The sequence below is a fragment of the Falco rusticolus genome, chromosome 3 (genome assembly GCF_015220075.1).
Source record: "Falco rusticolus isolate bFalRus1 chromosome 3, bFalRus1.pri, whole genome shotgun sequence".
NCBI classification, from domain to species: Eukaryota; Metazoa; Chordata; class Aves; order Falconiformes; family Falconidae; genus Falco; species Falco rusticolus.
Window position 1 is genome coordinate 61,670,607 of NC_051189.1, and position 8,525 is coordinate 61,679,131.

General features: G+C 45.0%; 1 protein-coding gene across 1 annotated transcript in view; it reads right to left on the minus strand.

Moving 5' to 3' along the window:
- The window catches only part of MPPE1 (metallophosphoesterase 1), a 32,657-nt gene extending 24,145 nt beyond the window's left edge, over positions 1-8,512 (minus strand). The window contains exon 1 of the mRNA XM_037379652.1: positions 8,438-8,512. The gene's annotated coding sequence lies outside the window, so the exon portion shown is untranslated. The remainder of the gene's footprint in view (positions 1-8,437) is intronic.
- Positions 8,513-8,525: the final 13 nt, after the last annotated feature.

Here is an 8,525-nt window from a genome sequence, read left to right on the forward strand (position 1 = left end):
ACAGGGCGCTTGGGGCCCATTAGCCTGCAAGTGGGAACTGTAACCGCTATCAGATTAAGGGAGGTGGCGTACACCTCTAGCTCCAAGGCACAACCCCAGCATCTCCCCTCCTCTGCCATCAACCCGGGTAAGCCCATCACCCATCTGGCCAACTCCCTGCACTTTGCACAGGGGTCACAGTGCAAGGCAAAAGCCACTGGGCTGAGCTGAATATACTGAAGATCCAAGCTGTGAGGCTGTTAACAACCCGAGAGCGCATGGGAGGGAACAACGTGCTCATGCTGTTAACAGCTGCCAGAAATCCTCTCTGTCCGTGAAGTTTTCTGTATTGGTTCCATAACTGCAGAAGCAGCCACACAACACTGCTAATTCTTGGGGCTTGTGATAAGTCACCTTGCCCCCAAATAGCCTGGCAAAATACTTTAACCAGCAGTTAACACTGAATAAATTAGTAACTGACAGTTCATAGTATAAAACCCAGAAAGTTGCTTCTTGAAAAAATACAGCTGGATGAAACTGGCTTGAGTAGCCGTAAAAAAAAACAAACCCAAAACCCAAAAAACACACACAAAAAAAACCCCCAACATTTGGGAGGTATAACACCAGCCAGCAATGCAATGGTGCTGCAGGAAAAGGGTAATCCCCTTTTCAGATGAAGTAGCAATATCCTGAAATGTAATTACTCAGTTCTATTCTGTTTCATCCAGCACAAACAGAACCTCAGGTGAGGTCCTGAGGAGTCTAGAAAACAGGAAAAAAATTATATGAGCAAGAAAATACAGCTTATTAGGAAGAGTTGAAATAACGGTGTTTGTTTAGTCCACAAAACTGAGACTGCTGAGAATCATTTTGACTGACTTTATCTTTGGTTATTGTAAAGGACAGTAATAGCTGTTTCCTGTGTCCTGTAGAGAAGGATGAGCAGAAATAAAGTTACTTTCCAACAGAGATCATTTGTTGGGTGACAGGAAAATGTTTTTAATATCAAAGAAGAAAAATACACATAGCTTTTTCCCACTAAAGGTTTTAGCAAACAGATCAGAGAATGGTCAGGTATGAGTTTGGATACAGGTATATCTAACATGCACAGCATACTGATATACAGCATGTATGATCATTTTACACCCCTTTTAGACCAACATTTCAGTGATTCTGTGCTATTAATTTAGAAGAGAACATGCTCTGATATAATAGTAATTCTGATATTTTGAAACACTTTGTAAAATGACTACTTCAGAATAATTTTTCAAGTGACATAGGGAAGCTGTAGTATAAGACAGTGGAGAAAGATTAGCACAGTCAAATCCAGCATATCCTACATACCAGTATCTCACTGTAGACAGTATGAGTAGGGTAACAACTTTTTCCTCAATATGAGAAATGTCAGGAGTAGTCAAAATTGCTTAATACCATACAAGGCAAAGCCACATGAATATGAAGGAAGAGTATAAAGAATGTGCAAGGCTTGCTAGGACTTAACATTCCTACGGTAACCAGGTGTTTGGTTCTGGGTTTTTTTTGTTGGTGTTTTTTTTTTTTTTAATACTATGGGTGGAGCAGTAAAACAAAAACAGGAGGAAGCACAGATGGATTAATTCAGGGCTTCTGCAAAAACTAGAGCAGGTATGGAAAGGGCAACACTGGGCAGCACTCAGAGAACAACCTAGACAAGTCAGAATTAGCAGAGAAAACAAGCCCACAGTATGTCTTGGGTCATTCTCAGATGTGAAATCTGCAGATCCTGTCGCCCTAGCTCTTCTACAAACACAACTAGTTCTGGGCATAATGCTGCTCTCCTGCTTACCCAGGAGTTGACAACGATGTAGCAGCTATGCACAGTTTTTAAGACCCAAATATTTTCAGAACACAAAAATTGTCACCCTTAGAACATCATCTCTATTTTACAGGCTGAAAAATGACACACAGAAAAGTTGGGAAATGAGCCAATAGAGCTAAAACATAAACAAGAATTCCTGATTTCTGACCTAGAAACAGCCATGCAGCCTCCCTCTGTCCTGCTTTTCCATAGCTGGCATGGGAACCGAAGACAGATGGAGGAAGCAGACAACAGTCAGCTTTCTCAGTTATGCAGCTAGACCTGCAAGGAGTTTGTGTAAGATTCAGATTTTATCAAACAAGTGTTGATCCAAACGACACCCAAAAACCCCCTACTTGTATCTTCAAACTCTTGGGAAAAGCTGCAGCTGAAGCTTTTGTAGGTTTTATCATATACATTACAATCAAACATTTTCAAAAATGGTCACTGATTTTGAGTGGCTCCACTTCAAAAAGAGCATCCGTTCTTCCAAATTAAAGATGCTCGACAGAACTATAAAAATGGCCCAAGGCTGGGTAGCACTGGACATCAGATTTTGAAGCATCCAAAAATCAAAAGATAATTTTAGCCTGCATGTGTACACAAACCACAGTTTATGCAAGTGATAAAATACTTTTGTGTACTTGATTAGGAAACATGTTCATTTTCCAGAGATACTAACAATACATGATTTTTTCAAAATTTCTCTGTGGCAGTAAACGTATGACATGCCACGAAGATATTCAATTTCCACTGTAAACAATTACAGCAGAAACATTTTCCTACATTATTATTCAGCTGGTTTGTTGAAACACACTCTTTTTCCCTTGCATTTTTGTTTCTGACTTAGCTTGGTATGGACAGAGACACATTTCATGCTGGCAGACACAAATGAAAATGTTATCAATTCCAGTGGTGCTGCCCGTCACTACTTACTGCCAAACAGCAGGAATGTGACCCATTGCACTCTTTTTCAGCTATATGTGCACCAAAATAATTGATTTAATTTGTCAGAAAATATATGAGCACGGGATTACTTGATGCAACCCTATAGTAACTCCAAGCGTAGCCTTTTTTCCACACGGATGTGCCCTTTTGACCCTCAGAGAGACCTACCATCCTCATGAGACTTTCCAGGAATTAAAATTCTACTATGAAAATCTACATGCTTTTGTAAAAACATAAAATTGTCACCTGCTCCAAATTAATCTCTTATTTCATCCATCAGCTGCGTCAGCAATGACTCCTGAGTCGCCTTCAGGGTGGATGATGGCAAGGCTCATACAGTCTTTCTGCCTGGTACATTCTTTGGCACAATCAGTGCTGCCAACCACTCAATCAACCGTCAGTTGAAAAATCTCAAACACAACGGCCAACATGGGAAAGAGGCTCTTTCTCCATCTTGTTTTGAGCTTTGCTTAGGAAGTAACAGTCCCATTTGTGTTAAGGAGCCTTCCCTGAAACAGGGAGAAGCAGTCTGGCCTTCCCGAGCCTTGGCACAACCACAGAGGACAGCAAAAGTTCAGAATTCAGTTCAAAACATCATTTCCCACATATCAAGAGGAAAAGCACAAATACCTGATTGGATTTAAGGCTGCTTGCAGAATTAGAAAAAATAAATCTTCTCTCCTAATATATAAGAGGAAATCAATTTAATCTTAAAGTTGACAAAACCAAACAGAGGTAATTATTAAACCAAATTAGGCTACAGGGATCCCTACCACAGCACAACGGAAGTTCTCTATCACCTTCAGCAACAGAAACATCTAGGTATAATAATAGTTTGGTTTTGGGGTGGGGGAAAATATTGTTAGTATTTTCAGTGGATAATGTTCAAAAAACAGTAGTGGCATGCATGTGGCAGAAACAGTCTGCCACTTCCCCCTTCAAGGCCAGGGTAAAAAGACTTTTACCACACACTATTCTACACCCACAGACATGACCTAAGAAAAAAAGTAACAGCTTGGGACTGTACTGCTTTGTCCACAGAACTCCCTCCAGAGAACAAAAACATCACTCGGGGGAGAATCAAAGGTGCTTGCAGCCCAGGAAAGCTCTTGCAGCCATACCTCTGGGAAGGGAAGATTTCCTGGGATGACAGAGCCAGCCGGAAAACTCCAGAAAACACTGAAGGACACCATTTTACCCATAGAGCTGTCTGTCAGATCTTGAAGCCGAAAAGTCTTGATTTCCATGTTAACCAACCCCCAGGACAGATCTGAAGGGAGAATCCTATGCTGTATGTCCGAGACTATCTTTTGGTTAGTTTGTGGCAGGAGGAAAAATGCAGAGGGTGTCCAAGCAGCGAAGCCTGGGCCTTCTGGGCGTAGAGAAAGAAGGTGATCAGAATATGACCACATGACAGAACGGGAACACAAGAAACACCTAATACACTACTTAGAATGGTGCATTAATCAAGCGCTATGTTATTAATGAGTCATTAGTGAGCATTATGAAAAATGGTGCCAGTGTTAGGAATTCCTGTTTGTCTCTGATGAAGCAAAGTGGGATCATCACAGCCCTTCTATGGAGTCCAGCAGGAAGAAAGAACATCTCCTCATGATTTACCTTCCTTCTGTACACCCAAAAGGCAAAACAAAAATCTTTTTTTATCAGCTATCAAACCTCTCACTGCAGCATTACAATTGCACTGAGCTACTTCAACGCTGTAGTAGTTTGCACAAACAAAAAGCTTGTCATCTGGGTCACCTCTTGAAGGCAGATTCAAAACTTCATTCTTCGTGAGATCCTGATAAAAGCTCCAGGGAACAGGGCTAGAGACAGTAAACAACAATTTTGTATGACTAATCCAATATAATCCTTTACTGGGTAAAAAGACCATCTGCATGGATTCCCACTGAAGTGCTTTAATAACAGGGCAGCAAGCCTCTGGCTGTCATGCTAAGGAAATGCTCTTTTGCACTGAGGCTAATAATTCCAAAAGATTACTTCCTTTTTCTCCTCCCCCCCTCTCCTGTTTTTATTAATACTGTTAGCCACTTGCTCTCCCATTTAATTCCCTATTAAGAGATCATCCATCAAACACGTGAAGTGACAAGGATCTGCGCTAGAAGACATCTGCAGATTCCACATGGATAGCCAGCTAGCTACAGAGAGGTCACCCTCTCTCTGCAAAAACTACTGATTTTATTGTATCACTGCAGCGTGCAATTACTGCCAAAGAAGAGAATGGCAAGCTGTCGGCTGAGGCGTTATTAAACCAATTTCAGCTGCAGCAGCTTCCCCTCCGAGTGACCCTGCTTTTTGTACCACAAACTGAGCAGACTGCAATGGGGATCTCTGGGTGGCGCGCAGAGCAGCTGCGCCGATGAACACCGTGCAGCAGTTTAGGACAGGAATTGAAGGAGCCTACCACCTCCAGCTGAGCCACACCTAAGTCAATAAGGGCTTCACACCCCGGGAGAGAAGGAAACCCACAGCTACGCTCTGTTGTCTGCTCTGAGGTCAGAGGGAACAGGTTTTTTCCCTTTGCTGGGCATTTGTTGTCTCAGGGAAGGAAGGCCAATCTCTACACAAATCTGGTCAGGGCTCAGGAGGATTCAGACAGACAAAGCACCCAAGAAACGCCAGTATTTCAGGTTCATCCAGGACAGGCCTATTCCAAGTGGACGAGATTAAACACGTGGCATGTGTGTAGGTTACAAAAGGCATGTGAGAGGAACTGGCTACCGTTTGGGGTTATGAAAGATCAGAGGTTATGAAAGACCTTGGCGGTTATGAAAGATGAGCCAAGAGTCTGACCCAGCAAGGCAGAGAGCAGCCCCAACATGCTCGGAGGTGAACGGATGTTCAAAATCACCCAGCAGCGCACAGGAGGAAGTTCACGCTGCCTGGCAGGTCTAGGCTAAGGCAGGCTTGAAAAAACGTCAGAACACTAATAAGAAAACAAGCTGTCACAGGCTAGGACAATGATGAAGAGAAATATTGCCATCTGTTTATAAGCCTTACGAGCAGCTGTGAAGTTTTTTGCAAAGTATTTTGAAGGGTCTTAAAAATACAAGCTGCAGCCACTGATTTACTAAGAAGTATTCTTTCCTGGCCTTTTCATTCTCCTTGAAATTTTCTACCTGCATGAGCCGCATAGCTGGAATGAATCTGTAAAAACCAAGGGTTCATTCAGTTGACAGTTTAGCCTCTCAAGTTCAGCTTTTGGTGATCCTTTTATAATATTCTGCCACCAGAACAAAGAGAGGGTTGGGGAAATTCCACTGAGCCAAATCGAGTCACTTATTTTCCAAATGCCACTCAGACATTACCTAGAAAGAGGACACACTCCTGCTCAGAAAAATATGGAAAGCACGTCACCCCCTTTGCAACAGTGTTTCCCTGTGATGATGATTTTCTACAGTTACCTTCAGCGGGATATTTCTGCATCCTGCCTACTACACCATCATTCACACTGCCCTGTTTTTAAAAAATGAGCTAAACAGACCTTTCAAATGCCCCAGTGGCAGCCCAATCACAACAAATCTCCAGGCCCAAGACACGTGGGAGGAAACCATCTGCTCTATGTCAGAAAAGGATGGAGCCAGTTTCACCAAAAGGTATAGACTGTTTTACGGTTGGCCAATTCAGTAACTGAAACTTCACCTTTCAAGGAAAAACACAGAAAACACTATTATCATGGTCTGAGATGCTTCCTAGAATGCAAAGCCATGGTTAGCTGTAGGTTTTCTTATTTGCCAAAGTTAAAGCTGTTTTTACTGCATCTCATCAGTACGTACAACTCACCAGGAAATATGTTTACCCATCTGCCCCAGAAACTCTCTAAGGAAGGTTCTGCAGCCACCTCAAGCTATGCTGAGCATGGCATCAATAAAAAGCACAAATTTCTAAAACCTGGAGGAAACTGAGATTAAGGAAGAATCCAGAGCAAGTCTGTTCCATAGTATTCCAAATTATATTACATATTTGTAGGGTTATTGCACTTAAGGAAACTAATCTTATGTGAGGACAAAGCAGATAAAACAGCTGGGAAACAAGTGACTTGGGAACAGAACAATCAGTCAGCAGAAGGACTGATAAAACATTCGGTGAGGACTTCTTCAGACAAAATTTCATAATTTCACACTTAAACTTTTAAACCTTGGTTATTAGTCCACTCACCTTCTCAGGGTTTGTTACTGGTTTTCTTCAGTTCAAAATGGGGACTACAAAATGTTTTGCTACGTAGACTGACAGCCTTGCTGTCTTTGTGGTATTCACTGCCACAGTGCAGCTTAGAAATTTAAAGAACAAAGTTGAATACTTGCACTTTAATCCATGAAGTTTTGTCACTTATTTTAGAAGGAAAAGGTCCAAGCCTTTTATTTTAAAAATTGTTTGTTATTTTGGTGAACTACATGTGGCAGGAGTGTTATGTCCCTCTCATCCCAAAGTCATCTGTGTCCTACAAGATAAACAATAGAAGAAAATAGATCTAGGCTTAGGGTCTGTTAGGTTAGATAGAATACCCAAGCCAATTAAACTTAGCCTAGTCCCTAGAAAATTAACAATTAATTTTGTGTTCATGTCAAAGACAGTAAGTGGTGGTGGTATGCCATTTTCTTAATGCAGATGTGGTCACTGCTAAAGTATCTCTATTCTAGCCCTGAAAGGTCACTGGAAATGAAACCCTCAACCACAAAGCTGGTGCTGAAAGACGATAACAAACTTCATACACTCGATGTATTTAACGCCTTTTCCAAACAGCTACGCTGACAGACTTGGTCCCTGGAGTCTCTTTTGTCCCATTCTGCGCCAAGTGTGCATCAGAACAAGCCATTTGGAAAAGCCTCCCTTTGGCAGGTGTAAGTGCATGTTCCCAGCGCTCACGCAGCGTCTGAAGTATCACAGACCGGCGGTGGCTGCTCTGTCGCCTAAGCACGCGTTGAGCACAGGCCACCCTTCCTCTGCACGGTGGCCCTAGCGTGTCCCAGCTGTCTGCCACCAGTCCCCTACTCCGCCAGCTCAGGCGCACGCCAGTGTGGCTTAGACGGTTCCTGGAACAGCAGGCCCGTAATTCTCTTCTCCCCACCCCGGACAAATCCCAGATGGCATACAAAGACGTGAAAAACCCGAAGGGCGATGTACTGTTACCGTGCACTTTAATTCTCCCGCACGAGCAAGCTGCTGACATTAAAAACCTGAACTGCTTCTCCACTCCCGAGGCCGGTTTTCCCGCAGTTTTCCCCCTCATTCCCGCGATGGCCGCCGCCAGCCCTCAGCCTTTCCCCCCGAGCCCCGGCCGCGCTGAGGGGCGGCCCCCGGCCACACCGCCCGCCGCCGCGGCACAGGCAGGCCCCGGGCCGCCCCGCACGCACCGCCCGGGCGGAGAGCGGGGCAGCGGGACCCCGGGGGGCCGCTCGGGCCAGCGCCTCGTTATCTCGGGGGACAAGTAACGCCCCAGCCCCAGGCTGGGGGCCCGGCCCGGCCGGCGGTAACGGCCGCGGCGCCATGTCAGGGGGGCGGCCGGGCCACGGCCGCGGCGATGGCCGCGGCGCGGGGGGGGGCTGTGCCAGCGGCCTCCCCGCCACATCCTGCCCTCGGCGGCGCGGCCTCGGCGCTGCTCTCCGTGGCACCCTCCGCCTCTCCCGGCCCTTCTCCGCCCCCGGGGCTCACCTAAAGTCAGCGCCCAGCAGCCAGGCGCCGCGCCGCAGCCCGCCTTCCCCACTGACCGCGCCGCGCCGCCTCCCTGCGCGCCGCTCCC